The sequence below is a fragment of the Eublepharis macularius genome, chromosome 2 (genome assembly GCF_028583425.1).
Source record: "Eublepharis macularius isolate TG4126 chromosome 2, MPM_Emac_v1.0, whole genome shotgun sequence".
Lineage (NCBI taxonomy): Eukaryota > Metazoa > Chordata > Lepidosauria > Squamata > Eublepharidae > Eublepharis > Eublepharis macularius.
In genome coordinates this window covers 162,408,075-162,433,151 of record NC_072791.1, presented here as the reverse complement: position 1 = coordinate 162,433,151, position 25,077 = coordinate 162,408,075, and the positions used below count along the sequence as shown (strand labels likewise).

Here is a 25,077-nt window from a genome sequence, read left to right as displayed (position 1 = left end):
ACCATGGCTGTAGCCTTTCGCCAAGGAGTCATACATGTTGGTGGTCATGTGTGACCCGTACATCAAGGGCACCTTCGTCAGTTTCACTGGGAACCTCACCAAAGTGAGCAATGCCTTGTCTTTGCAGGTGTGGCATAAACAGGCCAAGAGAGGCTTCCTGCCTGCAGAGGTGGTAAGGGAGTGGCCCAGCTCTGCTGGTCTCCCTCTCGGCCCTTCTCGGGAGGCTCCCTCCATGGCTAGCACCAGGATGTCCATGGAAACGGAGATACTCCGATGTGCCCTCGGCCCCTCTGGGAACATAAGGCACATGAGCCAGGATCCAGCAGAGGCAATAGGGACTACCTTTCAGAGCTCTGTGAGTTGCTTTCCACTGATCTGCTGAGTTACTGGATCAAGAAAGAGGCAGTCTGACCATACCTTTCTCTCATGGCGCAGAAGCTCCACTCATGTTCTCTGACGAGCTTGGAGAGAGAGCATGTCTTTTCCTATGTGGGCGATGTTGTTAGCTCGCATCACACTTGCCTGCTCCCCTGGAGAGCTGAGCATTTAATCTTCCTGAAGGTCAACTTACCACTTTTCAATTTTCCAGTTTTGGATTTCCAGAGTGAATGAGGTGAGCCCACCTTGTGGCCTGCATCCTCTGAGAGTCTGTGAGCTGGGTGAAAACACTCTTCCCAAGACTTAGACAGAAAATCAGCAGAGATCAGTTGGCACAAAAAGTGCACATTGAACTTCGGACCCCCCCCCCCCCACACACTGCAAAACCACCAGCCCATGTTAGCACAAATTTGTACAGATAACTGAGAAAAGAGGCCCTAGAAATGCTGTTCTATTGCCACTGGAATGGGAAGAGTCAGAAAGAGATGGCAGGGAAAGCAGAGACACCATTTGTCTCAGAAGGAAACACAGAGAAACGAAATGAAAGCTACAGAATACTGTTGAGTAATATAATGTATGTAATGTGTTGTTCTAATATTAACTTAACTTTCCTCATTGCAGAGGTAGGTGGGGGATGATGATGAAGGCTGCTGCAGAGCGAGGTTTACTTGGGTTTCCTAAGTACTTCCCCGTCAGTTTCAGCCTGAGGCCACATGGGTGGCATCCGTCTTAGACAATTGTGCTTGCTTGCAGTTGCCTTGTGCTTATGGCTGGGTACTGCTTGGTTCTGTTATGTGGTGTTTCCACACTGGCTGAACTCAGTGCATGGTTGCTGTGAATGACACTGGTTCTGTTGGGCTAAGTTGCAAGAGTGTCCCTTGCTTTAGTTTGGTTTGGATGAAATGGATGTGATTCTCTGGTGTGAAGTTGCTTCACTTTGATTCGGGGTGGGGGGAAGGATTCCATTTCCTTGCTTTAGTTTGCAGTCGCAAGACTGTCCCTTGCCTCAGTTTGGTTTGAGGGATTCTCTGGTGTAATGTTGGTCCTCATAGGGAACAATGGAGAGTGGCTGGTCAGCTTGCTCAGGGGGCACTGGAGTTTTTTTTGAGGGGGGCATCAGTTTGGTTTGGTTGGGCTGTCTGGTGTGGTTTGCATTTGGGAGTGTACTCCTGGCCATGGCAGTCTTGGTCCATGTGTTTCTGAAGTGGGAGTCAGTTTGCACTTTTTCCTCATAATACGAACAAATGGAGTGGCTGGGGGCACCTTGTTCAGGTGCCCACAGAACTGGACCCCGGGATCTACTCTCTATGAAACATGGAAGGTCTTTAGAGGACAGTCAGGAGTTCCCCTGCAAATATGGTTGATTCTGATTGCAAAATGCCACCTCTTACCCCCTAGATAGCCCCCATAGTTTCCCCCACAGGGAATAATGGAGATTGGAGGGGGGCATAAAATGGCCCCTCCAGGGCACAATCTTTATGAAAATTAGGGGGCCTTTAGAGGACAGTCAGGAGTAGGTTCCTTGCAAGTTTGGTGAAATTTGGTCAAAAATTAGAAATCCCCTCTCCAGGCCATGGGAAAAAACCCAAATTGATTTTCTTATAGGAAACAATGGACAAATTTTACTGAATTTGCTCCGTAATACCGAACTGAACTGGAGAATCAATTCAGTATTTAGGGAATACCGATCCCCCCCCCCCAGTTTGATATTACTAAACCAAATTTGCCAATTTTTTTTCTTATGCACACCGCTACATTTGCCACATAGGAATTTAGGGTAACAAAGATGGAGAAACTACTCTTCATTCTGTGGGTCATCTAATGACAATAAATATTCAAACAGGATCACTTGGGGAGCAGTAAGTGATGAACAATCCACAAGAGAAATCTACAACTAATTTCTAAATAGGAGGAGAAAAGAGTTGTCTACAGATACAGCAAGATCTGAATCAGGAAAGCTCGGCAGTGATCAAGTACATCAGACAACAAACATTGACAGAAATGACGAAAAGAAAGCAGAGGCTGAGGACACTAACCCAGAGACTAACAGAGAACTGTTGAGTGATATATGATTTTCTTTTGTGGAAAGGAAAGATGTGAGGATACTATGACTTTAAATGGGTGATGCTTAACAGGTTCTATACATCCTAGAGGGCTTTGCTGTGGTAGCAAGTTACTTGTTCTCTCTTTAATGCTGCTTTCTAAGTTATGTAAATAGTTAATAAAAGCTCATAGTATGTTGTACTGAATCCTGGATCCAGAAAGTTAGTCATGAAGAATGTTACAGTAAGTACTTGGCAAAAATCACGAGCATGGGTAAAACATGCAGCACACTGTGGGTACTCTCTAAAAACCTTGTATATAAACTATTCTATAAAGCAGCACAGCATCTTCTAGTATTATGTGAGCCTTAGTTTCCTCTGACTTATGCTTTTAATATGCCCTGACCTGGATAGCCCAGGTGAGCTTGATCTCGTTAGATCTCAGAAACTAAGCAGGATCAGCCTTAGTTAGTAATTGGATGGGAGACCTCCACTGAAGACCAGGGTTTATGGTCATGGCAAAAGATTTTGGAAATCAGAATTCTGTTTGCCATTAAATCGCTGTTGATAATAAGACACACTGCAGAGACCTGATCCAAACAAACACCATTATGACATTCCCTCCTCCTCTCTCCCTCTTCTTTGTCCTTAAACAGCAGAAATGGCACCAGAGGTGTTTTTAAAATTCAAAAATAACTATTTTATTTATTTTAGAGGGGAAAGGTCACATGAAATCAGGGGTTGAAGTAATTCAACATAGAAATCTCTGAAATCAGTACATGCACAGAATGTAGTTCTTATGCTCTTCACAGATACTTAAATTATGTTTTTGTTTCCATGTTTTCCCCCACACTCTAGTACACTTTCTGTTGGGATTCTCTTTCTCTTTTGGGTTTAAGAATGTTGGTAATCAGTTTCTAGCACCCCAAACTCCTTCTCTTCCAACACCAGTGCTTTCCTTCAGTTTTTAATTGAATCTTAAGGTCTCCGAGGCAGTTTCAAACCACACCCAACCAGGGGTCTCTTCACTCTCCAGAGCTACCTCCTTGTTTGACTGGGTAGGGAAAGTCTCCTCTCCTTAAGATCTAGCCCCTTTCTTTGGCCCATTTGGGTGTCTGCACCTACTTTCCAAACCGCCTTGACAACTTTTGCCAGTTCTCCTGCCGGTGTTAAAACTGCTCTCCATTAGGACTCCATCTCCCAACTCTTTACACTGGATCTCTCTCAGCTAGGACTGAAAACAGACCTCTTTCCAGCTCATGTTACGCAATCAGATCCTTTGGAGTAGCCTGTCACTCAAAGCTCTCTGATTCTGTGAGCGATTAACCCTTAACAGTCATTCAGCTGTTTGTACAGCACTTCCAGGCTTTTAAAAAGTGCAGTCTGTCACAGCCACATTCTACAATCTGGAATAAGATAGTTTTAAATTCTTTGCCATAAATTCCGATTTTGCTTTCATTATCCATTCTCTTAAATAGGTCAATAACGGTCTGGCAGGCACATTAGCTAGGGAGCGACAGCAGACAGAAACTGCTCTGTTACTTAATAATTCAAATCCCAAATGCTTAATTAAAAACAGTTTTGCTGGACACAAAAAAGTGAGCAAGAAACCGCGTATTTTGCTTCACAGGATTTGCTGATTGACATCAAAGATTTGCCCATCTCTTTTTTCTTCCTCAGTGTAAAATAGGATTTGGAGAAAGAGAAGCTGTCCTGGTAAACTGTGTGTAACAAAATACTTACTCTGATCAGTAAGAATCCAGAATTTTTGTGACACCTTTCTAAACCATTAGTTCATATTCCAGAGCTTGTGCTCCTGATATTGGAAGCTAAATAGCTCTGCTTGCTAAAAAAGACACTCAGATCCAAAATAGGCATTACATCTAACTTGTGCCATTGCCAGTGGGGCAAGCAAAATTCCCTTGGGTCCCATTTAGGTCAGCAAAATAGTGTATGGAGGGGAAGACTGAAGCCCCTCCTCCCCCTGCACTGAATCAGGCTCCCGTGGTGCCTCAGGATTGAGTCCCCATGGGAAGCTTGTTTAGATTTTGAATAACTTAAAACTTTATACACTTGCACCCTTCTTTCATTCTCCCCAGCAAGCAGCCACCTTTCCCCTTCCCGGACAGCCATTTGAATTCATCTTCCATTTTCTGAAATAATATAGAACTTTTACAGTCCTCTCCAACCCTTGTCTGTGAAGCACCTTTCTGTGTGGTGAATCATCACTAGTGTGTGGGATATGGAGGGAAGAGAGGGAAGAGTGTTTTTAGAAAGTACCACTGACAGCTGAATGTTGTTGCCTTGGAGAGATTTTCTGTTGGCTTTTCTCTCTGTGTGCAGGAAGTTAAGGAAGGCAATGCTACTGAACAAACAGATTTCTACACTCATACATTATGACAAGTCACAACGAATACAAACCACAGTTAACAAGCCAGGTACAAACTATGGTTAAGAATCCCAGTTTACCATTCTATAATCAGAATCACTAAACCAGACTTTACTCAAACTATGATTTATCAACTGTGCTTTATCATGATATATGAATGCAGCCCTGTTGGTCATCAATCTGCACAGAGTGCGAGAGGTTCCTCCTGTCCTGAGGAGGTTACAGTATAAAATATGAAACAAACCCCAACAACAACAAAGGAGGGAGAGAGAAGTGGAGACAGGAAAAAAGGGAAAAAATGTTCAGTCCAATTAGAAATATTTAGGCTTATGTTGAGTAGGGGAAGGGAACTGTGCCAGAATCTTCACAGAAGAGTTTTGAGGAGGGATTTGAAAGAAGTGAGAGACATTATTACAATTCTTTGTCCTTCATGCCCCTCCTACCTCATATTTTCTCATGGTAAACATCATCTCAGTTAAACATTGCTTTAAAGCCCATTTGTGTCATTCTTCAAGATATCTTAGAAAGTGTCTGTTAGCAATAGCTAGCCATGTTGATTTCTATCATGACTGATGTAAATTAATAAATCTGGCTAGAGATCAGGCAAAAGAAAAATGTACACTAACCATAAAAAGAAAACTTATGGAACGGTCCCTCTAGAGTTGCTTTGCATCGTTAGTGCAGCACGACTAAAAGACAAAAACTCGGTTTGGTTCACATATGCAGGACAAAGAAAGAACCATGAGGTGGTCAAATAGATGGCACCACTTCAGAGAACGTGGTGGATTTCAGCTTTGACTGCCCATTTGTATAAAGATCTTCAAGAAAATGGAAAACTAGAACAGCAAGGAGTTAAAATATTTACGCATCTCCTGTTCTTAATAACTTGAATATATTATATTTTAAAACAAACACTAAGAGACAAGATAGAACAATTAGACCACTGAGGGCCAAATTTCATGTTACACTTTAACTCAACAATCTCATCTTTATTGCTAAGCTTCTCCTGAGAGCATGTTTTGGACTGTGGTTTATACTGAAAGCAAGGTTCTAGAATCATATGAGAGGGAAATGCAGCAAGCTAGGGAAGGGAAGCTGAGAGCAAAATTTCAGATTCTTGAAGAATGCCAGTGTGGTGATGTTAACAGCCCATTTAACTTACTTAAGATATGTCAACACAATTTCAGTTTTCAATAGTAGGGAAGCTTTATTTTTATTTACTTCATTTATACCTTACTTTTCTCCCCAATGGGGACCTAAAGTGGTTTACATTGTTCTGTACTCCTTAGGGTTGCCAGGTCCAGGTAGGGAAATTCCTGGAGATTTTTGGGGAGGAAACTGGAGAGGGTGGGGTTTGGGAGGGAGGGGCCTCAGTGGGGTATAATTCCATAGAGTTCACCCTTCATACCAGCCATTTTCTCCAGAGAAATTGATCTCTGTTGCCTAGAGATCAGTTATAATTCTAGGAGATCTCCCGCTACCACCTGGAGGCTGGCAACTTTAGTACTCCTCCATTTTATCCTCACAACTCTGTGAAGTAGAATATGCTGAGAGTGTGCAACTGGCCCAAGGTCACTCAGCAAGCATCAATGGCAGAGTTATAAAACTCAAGAGCACGATCTAGCATGCTTTGCAATACCAAACCTCCTAATTATAAAGAAATAGAGGGGATTTGGTATCTAATCTGATCTTGAGAGAATTCCAGGGAAGGTTTCCCCATGTAAGGATCTGCCAAGTAACTCTCAAAAGACTTCACTGCATGAGTCCAGGAACTGCATGAGTTAAAGAACATTACTGATAAGCTACTAGCATCATACTCCTACTGCATCCTTGCCAGAAATGGTGTTTCTCTACAAGCACGTAACATATATATAGGATTCTAAGCACAGCCTAATTCCCAGAGTCTCCACCCCCTTCGAGTAACTGTTACCTAAGTTCAAGAGGAGGAATCTGAGCAGGCAAAAGCAGAGATGATGTGTCAGGCATTTCAAGATCGTGAGCGTTCATCTAACCACTGCTTCCCAGGCTAAGGAGAGAACACATAGATAACAAGAGAACTAGCCCCCTCCCTTGCATTCCAGTCAGAGAACAGCTTCAGTCCATATTAACAGAGTACAAGCCGTACACAGGACCTTGCAGAGTATGACAGGTGACACCCTGACATCAGGATGACATCCTGACACCCCATTTAATTCTTATCCTTAATCATTTCAGGTATACACGACACCTTTCTGATTAATATACTGAAGCAGTTGTTTAGAATATAAAAACAAAAGCTGGTTCAAACATATGAGAGAATGGCTCAAGGTTACCTAGTAAATTTCATGGCAAATGGGGATTTGAACCTAGTCAGACACTATACCTCACTGGCCAATGCTCAATTCCCTTCAGCCACCACTCAACTGTCATCAATATTCCATCCAGAGTTGCCAGCGCTGGCTTGGGAAATCCTGGAAATTTGGAGGTAGTGGGGAATGTAAAGGTTCGGGAAGGGAGGGAATGAGACTGCAGAGTCAGTCCTCCAAATGGGCCATGTCCCCCAGAGGAACTCTGTAGTGTGGAGATCAGCCGTAATTTCAGGAAAGTTCCATGCCCCAGCTGGAGGTTGGCATGCATAATTCGATCCCCCTGGGGTATGTTCAATCTTTACTGGGCAGGGTTTTGAGGCCCTATCTACTTGCTTCCATCTGCACATGGGACAGTAAGTTTACTATTAGATATAGAAATTACATACAGCTATTCCAATAAAGGTTGTTGTTTTAACTGGAGCAGGAGGGAAGGGAGGCAAAGACCACCCCCCTTTTCATGTTTTATTTTTTTAAGTAGAAAAATGCATCCCCAGATTTTCAGTGTTCTCATTCGTTTTAGCAGTGTGGAACATGAACATATTTGGAAACCTCAATACTCCTACATTATGCCATCTGTGCAGAATTTGCAGCAAACCCCCTCCCCCCTTGCTGCCACAGTTTGATGAAAAAATGTATTACAAGGTTGTCTTGGATTACACCTCAGCTATTAGGAAAGAATTTTAAACAGACCTCTCAGAGTTTCAGATATAGAAATTTGCTCCAGAAACAAAGTTTGCATTTTCTTAAGAGTGGTCAGGACTCGGAGAGGGAAGGGGAGATTTTCAGTCAGACAAATGAAGAGGAAAAAGCTGTCGTAGGAAATGAGTAAGTTGATTTAAAAAAACCTGTAGACATAGTATCAGGTGTAGACATCCTGAAAGCCCTGGAAGCAGAACTTCTCCTGCTTCAGGAGAGCACAGTTGAAATCCCAGCCAGATCAACACCTTGGCAACTGTTTCTGTCATTTTTTTCTTAACTGGAAATAAGACTTTCCTTGACTGGCTTCACATCACAACTATAACAATAACAATACAAAATTATATCTGTTTCATAGTAGATTAGTTACAATGACAAACATTTCAAGGTATGGGCTTGTATGAATACAAACTAATGGTGAAGAGGCAGGCAGTGATGGTGGCCTTTACTGATACACTTACTTGGTTATGAATTAAAGTTTATTACTCTTTTTATTTAACTCAAGCTGTTAGTTCATGTTCCCATTACTATGTTATCAAAAAAGCCAGTTAATAGGGTGACAAACTTCATACTCTTATTTCATTGCCCCAGGGCAATTCGCTGCAAAGTGGCCAGTGGTCCCACGCCTCAGACACAATCCTTGCCTTATTCTCTTCTTCCTCTCTGTCAGGGCAACAGGCTCTTGCAGGCAGGGTTCCTCTCTCCGTCAGTATTCCACCATTCCTTGCCTCAATTGGCCCGCTTGATGTTGGAAATGGAGCAGTTTCACCACCTGCTCTCGGTTTTCAATCTCGGATTTCAAACAAGGGAGGGGGGGAGCCTTCGGGACTATTGCAACTGATTGAAACCCCTGAAAAGGGGATGTTCCAGTCGAGCTGTGAATACTGTTGTTTTATCAATACTCTGCATACGGCAGGTAGCTTACCCAATCATCCTGTTGATGGTTAATGTAGCACCTCAAAAACTGTCCTAAGATCTGATTAATTCGTTCTGATTGTCCATTCATCTCCGGGCAGTGGGAGGAGCTAAATCCTTGCTCAATCCCAGTTACTTTTAGAAGTACCCAGAACTTGGCTACGAATTGACTTCCTCTATCTGAGATCACCTTGTCAGGGAACGAGTGCAGGCGCACTATATTTTGCATAAACAGGATAACCAGCTTTTTCGCTGTAAGCAGCTTAAAGCATGGTACAAAGTGGGCTTGTTTTGAGAACAAATTCACCACCACCAGGATCACCGTCTTTTCCCTATTGGGCAGAAGGTTCATAATAAAATCCATAGAAATCGTAGACCTGGGTCCGGAAGAGAATATTTTATATTCTAGCAAAATTGATTATCTTTTAAGTCATCTTTTCTGTCTTTGAAAAATTAGTTTTATACAAAGTTGGTTCATTATTTTTCTTACTCAATCTCCTATTTTTGTCTTTTCACATATTGACAGCTATCCACCCAGAAATTAAAGAGTGGCTCATTAATAACATGTATTTTCTTAACTTTACATCTTCCTGTCTGTCTCTTACCAATAATCTTACTGGGCATTATTTGCCACTTAAATTTAATCTGGCATTCAGGCATAACCACATACAGAATTTTATTCTCAGTAGTTCATACAAGAAATAAAGAGCACTTAATGATATAAACTGTGAATTGGTCTTCATCTAATGCAAGTCATACAAGCCAGCTGAGCTAACTATTCCTTTCAATTACTCTTCTAACATTCACATATCAGTCAAGCAATTCTGTTTGCTTCTACTCATGCTATTTTTGGTAATCTGGTATGGATCTTTAATTACAAAAATATAGGAGCTATCCTGTGCTACTTAATTTGTAAGGTCATTAATACATATTACCTGTTAATGGAGAAGCAAATGAACAGGCTAGAGATGGACAATGGTTTGTAAGTAAGTTGGAAAATGGTTCATGAGAGATTTACTTCCCAAGAGTGGACACCCATTTCGTTTGTCCCACTTTTGTCCTAGTGGTACAGGTTTTGCAGATACCAGTGATGAGAGCAGGATGAATGTACGTACATACTACAAACCAAGGCTGTCAGATCCCCTTACCCTCCAGGCAGGAGAGAGAAGGGGTTCCTGTAAGTCACCTTTTGAGGTTTACACTGGTGTGCACAAAGTGGTGTGCCCAGTGCGGCATGTTGATGTCACTTCTGGGAGTGATGTCATCGCAGCCAACAGTGGGCATGCTCCCACCCTTCACAGGCCATTTTTGACTAATTCTGACTCCTGTGAAGGGCGGGAGCATGCCTGACACTGGGCGCAATGATGTCACTCCTGGAAGCAAGGTCATTGAGCCCATGAGAAGTGCACCTACTGTGTGTTGGTCCAGGAGGCTTCTTGCCTCCTTGATCCATTCCCTGAGGCCTTTTCCTCCTGCCAGCCAGGTGAGTGGCAGTGGGGGGGGGGGCAGAGGCTGGGAGCAAGGGATCCCCTGCCCAGACCACGGGACTAGCAGCCCTTCTACAAACTGTGATTCTGCTTTCAAATCACATATTGTAGGCCTACACATTGTTGGTATGTACAGGAAAGGGTTACACTAGATAAAAAACCCGATGCCTTATTTACCAGTCTCCCATATGCAAGCAAGGCCCATCTTGCATTTATCATTGCTATGTTATATAGATGTATTTGGGGGTCAACCAAGAAATAACACTCATAAAGTTCAGACTGCTTTATATAAAACATATGTATGCATCCATTTTAGCATGTATTCATCATTATATAACATACATTCTATTCTTTAGAGAACAATGCAGTCTGAGGACTGCTCCATGAAGTCATGAGAAGTTTGCCAACAGTGTTGTTTGCAAAAGACTTTAGCGCTACTAGAAATTTGCGACTAAAATGCTGGCTGGTTTGTTCAAGTCAACATGCAAACATCTTTCCCCACTGTCTTCGGATGCTCGTTTTAGGGTTGTCAGGCTGCAATGCTGGAGTGACAGTCAAAATCATGACCGGATGAATTCACAGGTTGGGGTCTAAACTCTAGACAGTAAACCTCTTCTTTCTTTGGCTCCCTGGCTTGCAGTTCCAAGCATTTCACTTCCTTCCTTCCAATAGCACACATCCCTTTCCCTTTCTACTTTTTCTTTGTCTCTTCAACTCCTTCAAAGCCCATTCTGTTTTAATTCTTTTGTTGTTGTTTTTCTGGTCTTATTCTCTATCTACCCTTTGTTCAGATTCCTTTTCTCTCACCATTATAAACTCTGCAGCTTCAGTGTCGTACCATTTCCACCTGCCCCCACGTAGCAGGACTGTGTGAAATGCCTCCTTTATTGATATGTTTAACGCAAAGATGATGTACAAGAGAGGGGAACAGCAGTGAGGGAATGCACATGTGCAAAGCAACTGCAATCCAATTTTGCACATTAAAAAATTGAGAATTATTTTTCAAATTTCAAGGGCTCTGGGCTGTTTGTGATCAAATTGCAATATGAACAGAGGGGTGACTTAGTATCTCTAGCTGAAGAGAGAATGTTAATCATGAACACATGGAACCCACTAAAGATTCAGCTACATGTTATGCAACAGTTGCTTGTAAAGCTGTAGTCTGGCAGTTGCTTCTCCTTTACAGTTTGGAAGGAGGAAAGCACCTCAAAGCTGCAAACTTCCCCCCCACCAACCACTTTCCCCCTGAAACTTGGGCCCTTCCAAGTTGCCGCCCTCCCAACAGGGTTTCAGGCTTGTATTTACCTGACCACTGTAAGAAATGCAACCAAACAGCTGCTTTGCCATGTGACCATCTTCGGGGATCTACTCAACTGGCATGCTGTCACAAAATGGATAGTGTAGAATGGTCTCAAGTAGCCTTCCACAGCTGTTCACTGTTCCCTTTCAGTTCATGAAGTGCAATCTTAAGCACTCATAGGTCATTGGAGTCAATGGGCTTAGAAAGTGTAACTCTGCTTAGGATTGCATTGCTAAGGTCTGAAAGGTGGAAGCAATAGTCCTAGGCTTTCATGCAAGATGTTATCAGATCCTTCAGAAGAAAGGATATAAGGACCAAAACATGTTTTGAGCAATCTGCCAACATCTTTTTCAGTTTCCCTTGTGAAGTCTGAACTGCTGCAAGAAAGACCATCGCCCCAACTTTCTTTCCCACATCTATTGCCTCCACACCAGTTCTGCTTCAAATTGGAACTCGATCCTACCAAATCCCTCATGTTCATTAGCTTCTCAGATGCCAAGTCTAGCCTTTTTGATCTTTAAAGCAACACTTCTCAGGGGTGTTTCCTTAGCCTTACCAGTTATTTCTCATTCTCTCAACCATATGCATAATATCCTCTTGCAGCCTTGAAAGTGAATTCCTTATCAGATTTTCTTTCCTGGCGCACGCGCGCGCGCGCACACACACACACACGCACACACACACACACACACACACACCCCTACCTTTGTTATTGCAGGACAGCCTATGAAAATACTCACAATACTCCCTACCCCCCTTATTTCCAGAGGTCAAACAAATCTTCAAAGGGAAACACAAATGCAATGAATTCCACAAATTTGAGGTGAAATGCTGTGTGCTTTTTTGCATTTTGTTATGTGCAGAGGTTGTGCCACCCTTCTCTGGCCACTTTTAACACTATCCCAGTTACTGGGAGTGAATTTACACATGCATCCGACAGTTTTGTGGACTATTGCTTTAATTAATGCATTGCTGTTCTTTTAAATCATGTTAAATCATGAAAGCACTTAAAGGTTTTATCTATGCAAACATAAGGGATGATGTCAATGGTTGTTGGACCTTGGTGGTACCCATCTCTTGGGGCCATTCATGGACCTATCAAAAGCTAGCAGTGCAACCTGGATGTCTCTGACTTTTCCAGCCTCGACTGAAAGTTAGAATCTATTCTATTGGTCACATCTTGTTTAAAAACAAAGAAAATTGATATGCTGCTGCTCCAGAGACCTGCTCAAGGATGCTCAGCCTGGGTCAAGATGGCATCTCCAGGCATCTCCACCCAACTTAAGACAAACTCCTTCCTTGATCAAGTTGCCTAGGGTCCACAAAAACAGATTTTTAATGAGTGCAACCAACTTTCACAATGCACACCGTATTCCAAGCCAATTGCACATCAGATCTGCTAACACTGCAAGCAGACATGATTGCGATGATGTACGTGCTTTGTCAGAAGACGTGTTGATATGTCCCATGCTACAGTCTGTATTGTGACCGTATTTCTACTGGATCAACTGAAGCTGTCAGTGCAAATGCAGCTTAAGGTAGTGGCTTGGTTTCTAACTATTCAACTATAGTACATGAAAAATGCAAGATGAACACATAAAATATAAGCAGCACATTCTAAATACCAGTAATCTCAATACACCTTGTAAACACATGCAGAGTCGAAGCATACTATGGGATGTGTATGGGTATTTATCAGGCATATGCAGAAGCCAGCCTTGCATCATAAGAATGTTAGATTAGGTAGCATTTTAAGTTTCCCCCCAACTGTATGAGAATTAATAGGCTGGGTAAACTATGGGTCTGATTTAGTACAAAGCAACTTTGCAGGGCCTTTCATACATTATCACAACACTGCTGGTCTGCTTCCCTATGGCTGCCATCCATAACCGAGTGGTCATGCTTGGAAGCTGAATCTGTGAGGGTGGGGCCCTGTCTATATGGCTCTGGATTTCCAAATATTACCTTCACTTTGTGTGAAGTTGCCACAGGGAACAGCTGCTCATAGTTATCATGGTAACATACGAAGGGGCCCCTATATGCATCCTATCTAGATTTACAGTTTGAAAATGAAATTAAATACAAAACAAACATTTCTGTAGGACTTGAAAAAAATGACAGGAGGGAGGTTTTCCTCCAGCTCCTTTACAAAAACAAACTCCCCAAAGACAGGACCTGAATAGAAACTCTCATCAGACCCCTCCACTTTCCCTTCCTCCCAGGTTTAACCTTCTGCCACACAGACTACTCTGAAGTTTCAAATGAGCGTGCAACTGTTCTTCTCTCCTTCCTGCTGCTGTCTCTTTTGCAAAGAAATCTAAGGCTGAAAGCCAGTTATGATGATGATTCATCATCTCCATGCTCTCCACTGACATCACAATGCCTTGCTGCCAATTAAAAGCACAAGCCTGCCTTTGGAGGGGCAAGCATCCAGCTGCACGGGCAGACGGAAACCATCAGGTTTGATTTTAAATGTCCCTCTTGTGTCTTTTTGGCAGCTCCACCCTATCACTGTTAACATTTCTGGACCAATAAGACAGGGGAAATCCTTTCCTGTTTAATTAACAGATTGTGTGTCCAGTCTATAATGTTTCACCTGCAAGATTCCACCGTATTAAAAAAATGATTATTTTTTAAAAAAGGAAAGAAGTCTTATTTATGCAATGCTCATTTCCTCTGTAAAATCTTGAGTAAGTGGAATCAGCCCGCAAGATTGCTAGTAAAGAGAAATTGGTTTTCATATCCTTCCTGAAAAAGTATCTTAAGGGTCAAAGTCATTTTGGGCAAATTGCAGATATAAGAATGACATGAACTCCCTCGAGCTGTTTATTCTGCAATCTTTAACAGATTTGTTAGAGATACTAAAATCAGTATCATGTAAAGGAAGTTCCCCTCCCAAACTTGTTGAGTATGTGGGTATGACAGGCCACCTTTTACACACTCTGCCTTCCCTTCATAGGTTTGGGGGCTTCCCAAGCAGTAAAGGGCAGTCACTCACCACACACCTCTCTAGTCTCCAATTTAGCAGGCAGAGAGCCCTGACGCAAATCCACACAGGGTCCCTGTCCTCCTCTCCCAGAGACTCTACCAGGCAGGCAGCCCATTCCCTCTAATTACTTCCCCTCACCCAGCTACTACCCAGAGCCATTGGGGAAAGGAAACTTAGAGTCTACAGTGGTGGAGAGGCAATACAGAAAGATCCCTATGTTGGCAAGAGTCTGCCCCTGTGGCAATGGAAAAGTCAAACATTTAGAACATACTTTATTCTGTTGTCCACTCTATCAAAAACTCACCTAAAGACCATTTCCCCATTATTTAGAAGGTATCCTGGCTGCTCTGACCTATAGATTACCAAGATGCTTCTTATGGGTGTTAACCCACAGGTCACAGCACTTAGCGTGAGATTCCTCACAGCTGTCTGTAAAATCTGCCAGGAAGTTTTATGCACCAAATAAGAATTTTAACAATCTAGAAACTTAATCCCTGATTCCGGCTGCACTAATCAAAAATTTTAACTAGTGTACCCTGGTAAGGTTTTTAAATTTTAAGAACCGTATCTCCTTTTGTACGGTTCTTTTATCTTTTAAGAATCATATTTATACATCTTCTCCTGGCCATAGACTGATTGACTGAACTTAGAGAGTTTACTTTCCCTTATATACGCTGCCCCCATTTACTTTAGATATATTGGCCCGCCAGAGTGTTTGAGGTTTGTGTGCATGTAATATTTTCCCTCAGCCAACAATTTAAAGCCAGCCAGAGATAAACAAAACAAAACCAAACTTTATTTACAAGACAGAACACTGGAGTGAATGATTTTAAAACTCATGAATATACAGGAGTTAAACACAGAATGTTTCAATGTAACAGAACAGGTTTGTACAAGCCAACTGTCTTTCTGCTGCCTCTCTTAGCAGCATTCAAAATGCCTTCTCCCCTTCCTCCCACACTCTCCAATGGACTCCAGCTCCCACTGGCCCAGGATTCCACTCTCTCTCATTGGTCGGTTCTCAGGAGAGGTGGAGCTGGGACCAGTCCTGTCTGTCACAGTGGGTACTTCTGAATTTTAACCACAAAATGTCCACCATGGAACCCCCACAGCACTCTACCATATCTCCTTTAAAAATAAAGTTTCAGTTAAATGAAATGTTTTTTTTTTGGGGGGGGGGTAAGAATGAAAAGTTTCAGGTTTTGTAGACAGCCAAGAAAATTTTCAGATGATAGTATTATTGCCCAAGCTTACTGATATTTATCCAATTGAAATAAATGACAGTGTGTGGCCACAGTTATTATCTGTGAGTCTTCACAGAATTAGACAGGGGAACTGAGTTCAAGTCTGTCTAGGGTACCCATATATACAACAGATTACATCTGGTATGTTTGTGAAGATGTTTTACATATGGCATATTTTTGATGGTGTTTTAGATGTGACAGGTGCTAGAAAGGTAAGGTGATTTCCCTAGGGAGCAAAAATCCTATATCTGTCACTTCTTTTCTTACATTTTCCAGTTCTTTTCATATTTACTTTCAGTTTTCATAGTGAGGGGCCCTCTTCTTTTCTTTTTACTGGGGGTGGAGCTGTCATGTTACAAAGTAGGTTCTAGCAAATTACACACCCCTAGTGAGGACCAATGGGGCCAAAGTACAAGTTCAGTTGCCCCTTATCTTTTAAGCTGCATGACTACTGCCCAGGCTCCAGAGGCGTCTGGAGGTACTCTCCCCACCCAGCCCCCCAATCCCATCATACTATCACATCACAATCTGTCCAAATTCCCATGATTTTCAGCACATCATGAAGCCAGCTAGAGAAGTGGTGAATGGCAGAAAAACTCAACTGAGAAAGAGAAAGGAAGAAACAGAAAAGGTGGGAGTGATAATAGGGTGAAGGAGGAGAAAGAAAAAAGGAAACCTGAAAAGGACCAAGAAAGGAATGTGAAAGGTGTAAGGAGGTAAGAGCATTAAGCAAGCAGGCACCAAGAAACACATCAGTGGACATCAGGGACACCTCATTAGGGACAGCTGATGTATCTAGGTGCAGGAATTCATGGGGTTATAAATAAAGGCTCTGATCATTTTTGCATCCCTGTATCTGGCATCTGTAGCAGCTTTTATAAGCCCTGCTTCATTACCATTAGCCTAATCTAATGTCTGCCTTTCTTCCAGAGGGACTGGAGAAGGGACTGCTAGAAATCTATCAACATACACCACTAGCCATTGATGCCACTGCCTTGTAAGCTTTTGGCTGCAATCTTATGAGTACTTTCTGGGAATATGCCTTGTTGAATTCCAAATAAATCTGCATAGGACAGGGGTGTAAGTCTACTGAGATACTGCTCCCGTCTTGCTCTGACTAATGGAAGATTAATAAGGGAATTGGGAGGGGTCATAAATATAGAGAATCAAAGTTCCTTCTATTCTTCCCTGCATTATTATACCCATGTGTTACAGGACTACCAATATCAATCGTGCTATGACAAAGATTAAAGCCATTTGTCTACATATGATAAAATGGTATTTGACAACTTCGCATGCTTTTCCAGACTAAAAAGAGCTTAAAAGATAAATGAGTAATATCTTTTAAAAATTGATATTTAGAATATGCAATGGTGTTTCATATACGTCCACATATTTGAGAGATAAATTTTTAAACATGTGGTACATTGTTCCAGTATTCTGGAAGATAATTTCAGTGTAGGGTTTATTCTGCATGAATCCATGAAAAGGAACATTTTGCATGGATTTACCCATCATTGCTATCACAGTCATTCACCTCCTGGATTTTCCTCTGTAGGCAAGACAATGCAGTATTCATCAACATGCAAATGCAATCATGTAGTGCAATCCTATGCAGAGTTGCTCAGATTTATTGATTTCAGTGTGTTTGGACTGGAATAACTATTTCTATGTGTAGATCCTTGGAAACTGCTACTTACCTTTTGCACAGAGGTTATCCAATACATTAGCCACAAGAAGGAAACTGGAATTTTGCAAGGCACAGCTTAACCTATACTGAGTGTGGTATCCAGAAACATTTATGTATGTATGTGCCATCAGTTTGCAACAGACTTATGATGACCCCAGCAAGGGCTTTCAAGGCAAGTGAAAAGCAGAGATGGTTTGCCATGGCCTTCCTCTGCAGTCTCTTCCTTGGTGGTCCCCCTTCCAAGTACCAACCCATGTTCTCTTCCAAGGTCTGACAAGTTTGGGCTATATCATACTTGTCCACATCCCATCTAGAAGCATTTACTCATGGAAAAATACCATCAAGGTAATTTGGATTAGCTTGTGACTTAAGACTGCGGCCACTAGAAGCTAACGAAAGAGAAAACCCTGCAATGGTTTAATTTCCCACTTGCTAATATGACTTAATTGCATCTAAGATCCCCCTTTTGCACAAATGCACCCATTAAAATGCCTATTGATTTCCAGGGAGTGTTATAGGAAGATTAAGTTTCAGGGTCAGGGCCTTACATCTTGTTCTGCACAATATTTTTAGAACACAGAGGAGTTTTTTCCCCCTGGATGCTCAAAATGATTGTTTATTATTAAATTAAAATTCTTCATGTAGTTGCAAACTGGTAAATAAAGTATGGAGCGAAGAGTCTAGACCAATATGAAAATTATGATTAATAATTCAATATGAAAATTTTGTCCAACTGGTTGGTAGACAAGTAACATTTTAATGATTTAAACATTCTAAGTGTCATTTTACTTTATAAAGCAGCCAAGACAATGTATAATTAAAACAACAGAGAACAGAAGCCATCTGAAGCAAAACAAACACAAAAATCAGAACGCATATTAAAATGCCTCAGAAAACAAAGATCCAGAGGATATTAAAATGCCCCAGAAAACAAAGATCCAGAGGAGTTAGCTGTGTTCATCTGTAGTTGCAAAACAGTAAAAAGTCCAGTAGCACCTTTAAGACTAACCAACTTTATTGTAGCATAAGCTTTCAAGAACCATGGCTCTCTTCGTCAGATGCAGCATCTGATGAAGAGAGCTGTGGTTCTTGAAAACTTATGCTACAATAAAGTTGGTTAGTCTTAAAGGTGCTACTGGACTCTTTACTATTTCAGAAAACAAAAAAGTTTAAGATTCCCATTCCCACCAGGAATGAAGTGGCTGGTAAGCCATGCCAGGAAATGATTCTATAACAATGCTGACACCACCAAGAAGGCCCTGGGCACTAATAAAGGCCTTATCCTAAGCCTTGACTCTGAATGTCTACCAAGGCATTCTGAGGTATCTTGAACACATGCCAGTGTATCCTGAAGATATGTATCTGGAGATATGTCAGTGCCAAACTGCAGCAGTGCTGTGTTGGTACTGCACTGGTCTAACTCTGGTGCTGATAAAGAATGGGGTTGCATCCGGGGAACAGTGGGCTTATCCAGCATCCTAAGCTTCTCCAACCCTGTTCACGCCCCCACCTTCCCTACTGCTGTAATGTTAAACCCACAAAAAAACTCTTGCTGGCACAGTTTTAAACTTTCCCACTGAACACACCAAAAGAGAAGAATCAAGTTCCGCCTCTCATCTTCCCACCCTCCCCCCAAACCTCAGCTTAGGTTAGGATACCAACGACATCTGCAGCCAGTCACCAGCCTTAGCAAACACTATATAAAGTGCCCACAGAAGGGCTCTCTGCATAAACAGGCAAGGAGAGAAACAAAATGATTGTAGCATATTGCTAATACTGTTCATATCCATTATAGGTTCTCCAGCTCAGGACACAGACTCCAAGGGGGAGCCTCCACTCCCCAACTGGGGGTGCAAGAACAGTGCACCTCATACAGGTAACCAACAAGGAAGAGCGGCTGCAAGTGTTTCCCCACACCTTTTGCATGCACTCATTATGTGTGCTACCTCAACAGCCCTGTGTCTCTCAATGGCTGCCAGAAGGCAGTATAAACAGCGCAGAAATGGATGTGTGTATTTGTTTCAAATATGCTAGCTCTGCTATACCATGCTGGCACAATCCTCTTTTCTGTAAGGGGGAAGGTAGGCACAGGGAGCACAACTGGAGTCCAGGGTGATTCCCAGCCACTTCACTCTGATATGTGCTACTGCAGACCAAACACATGCGTATTGCCTTGCAGGGCCACAGCACAACGGAGCTGCCACAGCAGACAGTCCAGATGCGATTTCAATGGGATGGGTAAGTATTTGCTCAGTAGTGGCACAGTATGTTTTCCAACAGATACATCAGAAGGAGCCGAGGAACCTGAAAGAGCACCATGCACAAACCCTTGAAGCCCACTTGTTGCTACTGAGGGCCATTCCTCTTTAGACTCCTTGCAGCCATCAAACAGGAACCAGCTAGAATGGTCTCCATTCACAATATAGTGCTAACCATCTGCTGAGCCTACAATATGACCAATGGCTGCAGAGAGGTAAACAACATCACATAGTAAATGGTGGTGGAGAGTGCCCTCAAGTCAGAGTTGACTTATGACGACCCCTGGTGGGGTTTTCATGGCAAAAGACTAACAGAGATGGTTTGCCATTGCCTGCCTCTTCAACCCTGGTCTTTGTTGGAGGTCTCCCATCCAATTACTAATCAAGGCCAACCCTGCTTAGCTTCTGAGAGCCCATGAGATCAGGCTTACTTGGGCTATCCAGGTCAGGGCCACCTAGTAAATAGCATCCCATTAATTCTCTCAAAGGGACAGGACATTCCCCCCCTCCCCAGTCAAAATCTTAGCTGTACATCTGTTCTCTCCCTTGTTGTGCTATGTGTGTATGTGCAGCTGTGGCCTGACATCAGGGAGATATGGCCGTGTCTGAAGTTCAATTACCATGCTCTCTGCACCTTGGAGTGTGGTCTTTTCTGTACAATGCCTCCCCTCTGAGCACATAGGATACTGACTAGTAGTTCTGGCAGTGGGGTCTATGGATGTGGTTATATATGTCATGTCTTTATTAAAAAAAAGAGAAAAAAAGAACCCATAGCTTGGTGACTCAGTAGCGCTGGCACCATAGAAACCTGTCAAATTTTTGTAGACAGGTACTGGAAATCAGTAGCATTACCAAGCTAATGAAGCTGCTCTCAAAGGGTCCAGAAGAAGTGGCCCGGCTCATACTAGCGGAGCGCAAAAAGCTCCAAAGATCATAAGGATCGCACTATGAATTTACATGTTTCACAGTTTTGTAACAAAGCCATCTCCTTTTGGAAACTGGTCAAAAGTACAATAGCAACCATACTGAAGATTCAGTCATCTGTGAACCCTAAAATCTATTTGCTTCATTCTAGTAAAATATATATTTCAATATCAAATATTGTATTTGATCGCTGCAGCAAGGATTACATTAGAAATATACCAGACATCAGAAAGGATAGAAAAATCTATTAGAATAAGAATGGCTTTATAAAGTGTGGGACCTAATCATTCTAATTAAATTACTGAAAACCTAATGTAAATGTTTAAAGTTCCAGTGAAATCTGGTCTTCCATTATGTCATCTGCAACAAGCTTTTTTCCCTAATTTGATATGGGTAACAATTTAATGGCTTCATCTGAGGAGAATTATTAAATCATTTATGCTTGCTGTTTCTAAGATACCTGTATTAATATTTCTTTAAAATTATAATATTTAGGGTTTGGGGGGAAATTAAAAAAAAACAGAGCAAGGTCCCCCTCAACAGACAATAAAGAACGAGGCTCATACAGGGGCTCTGATTTTATTTGCCCTTCAGGGGGCTCTGGAAGCATGCAGAGGTTATCCTGTTTTATCATCACAAACAGCTATGTGAGAGGTTGCACTTAGAGATACTGACTGGTCCAAGGTCAACCAGGGAGCTTTGCAGCTAAACTGGTATTTGAACCCAAGTCTCCACATATCAACCCTCTATCTATGGCTGTTGAGTAGCCATTGTAATAGACTCTGATTATAATTGCTCCCTTTGTGGACAGACTTCATGTTATCATTTAGCCTGAACTCTTACAGAATAAGCTTTTTCTGTCTGGGGAAATTTGCTGTCTGTTATATTCAGTTTATGACCAAGGGACATGCATTTCCACAATCCCTTACACTTTATAAATTGGGGGGAGGGGTCTCCACTGAAAGTCCAGTATGTTGCTAAAGAGGGTTGCATACCCTGATATGCCTCTTTGTGTTTGTCTGGTCTACCTAGTCCAATACAAGGAGCAATCCTAAATAGTCTTACTCAAAAGTAAGGCCCTTATTATTCAATGGGGCTTACTCCCAGGAAAGTGCCTTTAGGAATGCAGCCTAACTTTCTGTAAATCTTATCTCAGAAAGACAGCATTGTGTAGTGGCTAGAGTGACAGACTAAGTTCTGGATGACCCAATTCCCTGCTCTGCCATGGAAGCTTGCTGTGTGACTTTGGAACAGTTACACACTCTCATTCCACATATCTCACAGGGGTTGTTATGAGGAAAAATGGAGGAGAGGTGAATAACGTAAGCCCATTGGGGGAAAATGTAGGGTAAAAAAGAAGTAAAATAAAAAAATAAGCTTGTGCTGTGCCAAGATCTGCACCCTGGTTTGCTGGGTGCCATCAGGGTAGACACTCTGTCAGCCTAACCAGTCTCACATGATTGTTGTGAGAATAACTTGAGAAAAGCAGAACCACACAAAATGCCCAGAGCTCCTTGGAGATAGAGTGGAATAAAAACGTGCCACTCAGATTCTCACAGTCAAGTATTTACAAGCTAGAATAGTCACTGGCCACATGCAAGTCCCAATTATTTCAATGGAATATGTGCCCATTATCAGTTTGTAATAGGTATTTAAAACACAAGCTGGGAAATAAAAACCCTATCATTGTAATCCTGGTTGTCAATTCCTTCTTTGTAACGAGACACTGAACTACCAGAAAACACTTACTCACCAGAAGTCCTGCTGAGGACAAGAGGACTGTTCATAAGTAAGTGATCTCAGGCCAGCCACATTATTTGCAGTGATGGAAATAGCAATCATGCTTTTGCTATACTGAGCAAGTACTTTGAACTGGAAAATGGCAATGCATTTAAAATTACAGAACAGGCTACAGGAGCGGTATTTTACTTTTATCCCACTGGTTCCTCTGCATAACTCCAGGGGTAATCCCAGTGTTCTTCACAAAAGCCTTGTGAGGTAGATTAGTCTAAGGGATGGTCATCCCGCAATCTAAATGGGCCTATAGCCTTCCCCACCCCCTAGTCCTTTCATCTGACTGGCCCTTCTCCCACTTCTACAGTATGGCATATATGTAGCCAATGCAGCCCATTCAATTTCTCTTCTGTGTTCTATGACGTATCAGGAACATTCATACAAGACATAAAATGTGCAAGAAAGGTTTTCTACAAGCTTTCTAAAGTAATGAGAAAACCCGCTTCAGAAACAATTTGCATGCTGGATGGGTCTGCTGAGAACGACTTGAATCCATGAAAAATCTACGGCATGTGGTGAAACAGGATTTCTTCACCATATGCTGAACTTCTAGCTCAACCCATGCTTTCTGTGCTACCACCAATTGGCTGAAAGTGGCATAAGTGATGATGACCACTTCTAGATAACACTTACATGCACTGTACATGCATCACATGAGACACAAACACATGCGATGAAGAAAGCGTATACACTATCTGTTCCCTTGTAATGGAAAATTATAACATGGGAAGTCACTAAAATGTTGCCGTTCGGCTCTGCAGCAAATCAACCCCAACCCATGTGCCGAAGAACTAACTTGCACGCTCTCTTTCGCATTATGAATGGGTGATTTAGCTAAGACTCCTAATAGGGAACAGTCCCAGTTGCTTCAGAAAATTCATACAAGAAACAGGGCAACGATGGAATAATTCACCTTCTCCTTTCACTTCAATTCAGGCTGCCACCCTATGCACACTCTCCTAGGAGTACACCCTTTTATACTCAATGGGTTATACTTCTGAGTAGACCTGCTTAGGAATGCCCTTTACTCTCTGTTGCCCTGTCTCACCTGACTACTTTGGTTTCCAGACCCAGGGCTCTATGCATGTTGCACATTGTATGAAAGCATGCTTCAATACCACAAATAACTCATTCCATGAAGTCTTTTTTAAAAAGCTTTTGGTTATACCCAGTTTGAGCAACAGCTTAAGGTCTGCATCTTTGGGACCCTGACTTTTTTTTTTAAAAAAAAAGAGTGACATGTACAGATTGTCAAGATAAGGAACCTGCAAGATGTCTTCCTTAGTTGGTGTTCACATGTACAGTAATAAATGTGCATTTGTACTACAGGCAACTGTAGATACCTGCTTACTTTGGGAAGAAGCTACATTTAACACAGTGGGACTTGCTGCTTCTACAAAAACATGGTCGAGATTTGGTTACATGGGGTGAGTCCGTGCATTTAAGCAAAAATGTTAACAATAGTAAAGTTTCCTGTATACCACTGTAAAGTTCTCTCTGGGAGGAGGCATGGTTTTGTTTTATTTATGCAGGCAGCTGTACTGCTTACTAGTTAGAAAACACGTATTTCCCAACCGAGTGGGGCATCTGTCTCTTGTCATTTCAAGGAAAGCAGAGCAGAGTTTACATGATGCAACGGGCTTCGCAAGAGCCATGCCAACTTCATTAGGAAAGTTCTTCGCCGTCACGTTCTTCCCCCCAGCCCTTCACCAGGTCTTGAAGGGCGAGGACTTATTTTAATTCTGTTAAGGAATAAAGAAGCCCCCCTCCTTTCTTAAAAGCTCCCCTTTCGACAGTCTAAACAACAGTGGTTTACAACCGCAGGGTTCAAATATAACGGAGGGCTCCATTCAAAGCCATCGCCGCCCAAGACACACTGTGCTCCATTCAGTACAAAAGTCACTCACCCCCGACGCCCGGAATGGCCAAGCCTTGTCCGTCCCGGGACAAGCCCCCTGTCCGCCTCCAGTTGCCGCGGCTTTCCCTCTTAAACTATCTCCATCCCTCCGGCGAAGCGGTGAGAAAAAGGATGGTCAGCGACGCCCCCAACGATCGTCACTCCTCCTCTACCCCCAGCTTCTGTCCAATCCGCCTGGCTTTGCCTCTTAAAGCTGCAGCAGCATTTGCTCTGCAGAGTAAATTCCACCAACCCTTCTTTATAGCGGCAGCCGCGGCAGCTATAAATAGAATCGACCCAGATTCGGGGGAGGGAACGGACAGACAGATTTGCATTGCCGGTTTATTTATTTTTGCAAACCAACTGACCGAGATACCAGCTCTTCGGTCACTGTGTCTAGGACGCCAGACGGCACCAAAAGACCCTGGCGTCCGCCTTCCCTGGAGCCTTTCCTAGCCGAGCTCAACGACCTCCGTCTGGAAAATGGTCCGCTCCTGCCAAACCGCTGCAAATGAATCGGTTTTTAAGGTGGACTCCGACACTGGGAAGGTTTGGCGGAGGAACCTTAAGGCGCTTCCAAAGCCAGGGACGGTTGATTTGTTTCGCCTTTCGGGGCTCCTGGCTGTTTACACGTGGGCTTCTGCAAGGCTATAGTCGAACAAAGGGGAGGGAAGGAGGCGAAGGGCGACCTCTGTTCATGCTGATGTAAAGGCTGGAGATCGTGCA

The 25,077-nt window shown here is 42.6% G+C and overlaps 1 protein-coding gene across 2 annotated transcripts in view; it reads right to left on the bottom strand.

Moving 5' to 3' along the window:
- The window catches only part of MRAS (muscle RAS oncogene homolog), a 90,826-nt gene extending 66,381 nt beyond the window's left edge, over positions 1-24,445 (bottom strand). The window contains exon 1 of one of the 2 annotated variants that reach the window (XM_054971409.1): positions 24,362-24,445. The gene's annotated coding sequence lies outside the window, so the exon portion shown is untranslated. Of the gene's footprint in view, positions 1-571; positions 659-24,361 lie in introns of those variants that run through there. The other variant, XM_054971408.1, reaches the window with a different exon arrangement.
- Positions 24,446-25,077: the final 632 nt, after the last annotated feature.